The following is a 2,463-nucleotide window of genomic DNA, read 5'->3' on the forward strand; positions in this document are numbered from 1 at the left end:
ATGACTTGCGTTTAGGCACATTTGAAGTGCTCTTCTGTCATCAATTGAACAGGGCACACACACACAAACACACAGATTTTCTGAATGAACAAGCGGGATGTGGAAGTTGCTCTTTATTTGGGATAAAACATGGAAATAAGTGAAGAAGCCTTAGCAGAGGATGGTTTCCATCCATCGACCTCTGGGTTATGGGCCCAGCACGCTTCCGCTGCGCCACTCTGCTCGCCGTAGAAGAACTCCCATTCACAGGTGTTTTCAAAAGGACTTGCGTTTAGGAACACATGAAGTGCCTCTGTCATAAATGAGATCAGGTGAAAACAACAAAGGGTTTTAGCACAGAGATGTGACAGCTTTTCTTCAAGTAGGAAGAGAGCATGTATTTAAGTAAAGAAGGTTTAGCAGAGGATGGTTTCAATCCATCGACCTCTGGGTTATGGGCCCAGCACGCTTCCGCTGCGCCACTCTGCTCTCTACAACAGACTAGCCATACTCTACTGTTTTCAAAATGACTTGCGTTTAGGCACATTTGAAGTGCGCTTCTGTCATCAATTACAACAGGTAAAAAATGCAGAGGGTTTTAGCACACAGCTGAGGCAACTTTTCTTCAAGTAGGAACAGAGCATGTACATAAGTAAAGCAGTCTTAGCAGAGGATGGCTTCGATCCATCGACTTCTGGGTTATGGGCCCAGCACACTTCTGCTGCGCCACTCTGCTGTAAACCACCCCTGATGGGACTCGAACCCACAATCCCTGGCTTAGGAGGCCAGTGCCTTATCCATTAGGCCACTGGGGCTGTTAAAAACCTTTGCTCATGTGCCCCCATTACTTTGGCTTCAGTGACAACAACAGCATTGGCATTTAAACAAGGCCAGCACACAAAGTAATCCGGATGAACGACTACTTCGATAGGCCACTGGGGCATGACTCGCTTGGCCTACTAATTGTCCATCTCATTCAGGTGTCTTAGTCAATGAGGCGTTTGAACAGGGCACACACACACAAACACACAGATTTTCTGAATGAACAGGCGGGATGTGGAAGTTGCTCTTTATTTGGGATAAAACATGGAAATAAGTGAAGAAGCCTTAGCAGAGGATGGTTTCCATCCATCGACCTCTGGGTTATGGGCCCAGCACGCTTCCGCTGCGCCACTCTGCTCGCCGTGGAAGAACTCCCATTCACAGGTGTTTTCAAAAGAACTTGCGTTTAGGCACACACGAAGTGCCTCTGTCATCAGTGAGATAAGGTTAAAACAACAAAGGGTTTTAGCACAGAGATGTGACAACTTTTCTTCAAGTAGGAACAGAGTATGTTTATAAGTAAAGCTGTCTTAGCAGAGGATGGTTTCAATCCATCGACCTCTGGGTGATGGGCCCAGCACGCTTCCGCTGCGCCACTCTGCTCGCCATGGAAGAACTCCCATTCACAGGTGTAAAGGACCTCTTTGAGAGTCTAATATGTACTTTTTATTAAATTAAGTATGAGTTGGGTTATTGGTAAAATATTTGTGTAAATGTTGTAACTTATTCAAATATTTTGTATGTGCTTTTGTTTTGACCGGAAATTTGGTGCACCTGTAATACTGAGATTTGTCCTTTTGGTGACACCGTAGTTTTGCACAAGGGACGATGAACATTTGAGGGTAGCTCAGTAGCTGGCGGTGTGAATGGGGAGCAGCCGTGTGTTTGAGCCTACGTGTGTATTTTATCTGAGATCTCGTGTTTTATTCATGAACTTGAAATTTGACGCCCGTTTATGACGGAAGAGAGGATTATCAAAATTGTTTGCATTCCTTGGTGAGCGCAGCGAGGTATGATATGTTTTCATTCATTGATCATTCATATACAGCCCATATGTATGGTTTTATTAGCTGTATGATAAATGTTTGTCGATATGTTTGTTTTGTAATGATGTTTGTAACCGTGAAACCAAGTGTGAAATGTTTTCTGTGTATATGTTTTCAATACAGTTTTCACGGTGCTATGGTGATGATGAATAGTTGAGCGTCATGGTTTGGCGAACTTAATAAAGGCCACCTTGCATCAGTCGAGACTCTCTTTTTTGGATCCAAGGGCTGCTACAACAGGTGTTTTCAAAAGGGCTTGCGTTTAGGCACACATGAAGTGCCTCTATCATCAATGAGATCAGGTGAAAACAACAAAGGGTTTTAGCACAGAGATGTGACAGCTTTTCTTCAAGTAGGAACAGAGTATGTCTACAAGGAAAGCTGTCTTAGCAGAGGATGGTTTCGATCCATCGACCTCTGGGTTATGGGCCCAGCACGCTTCCGCTGCGCCACTCTGCTCGCAATAGAAGAACTCCCATTCCCAGGTGTTTTCGAAAGGACTTGCGTTTAGGAACACATGAAGTGCCTCTGTCATAAATGAGATCAGGTGAAAACAACAAAGGGTTTTAGCACAGAGATGTGACAGCTTTTTCTTCAAGTAGGAACAGAGCATGTA

General features: G+C 44.3%; 1 non-coding gene across 1 annotated transcript; it reads right to left on the minus strand.

The window, feature by feature from the left end:
- Window positions 1–721: 721 nt before the first annotated feature.
- On the minus strand, window positions 722–794 carry trnar-ccu (transfer RNA arginine (anticodon CCU)). The gene has a single exon. It is a non-coding gene; the product is annotated as a tRNA-Arg (tRNA).
- Between the last annotated feature and the right edge of the window lie 1,669 nt (window positions 795–2,463).

This window comes from Rhinichthys klamathensis, unplaced genomic scaffold (assembly GCF_029890125.1).
Source record: "Rhinichthys klamathensis goyatoka isolate OS25496 unplaced genomic scaffold, OSU_Roscu_1.1 h1tg000726l_1, whole genome shotgun sequence".
NCBI lineage: Eukaryota > Metazoa > Chordata > Actinopteri > Cypriniformes > Leuciscidae > Rhinichthys > Rhinichthys klamathensis.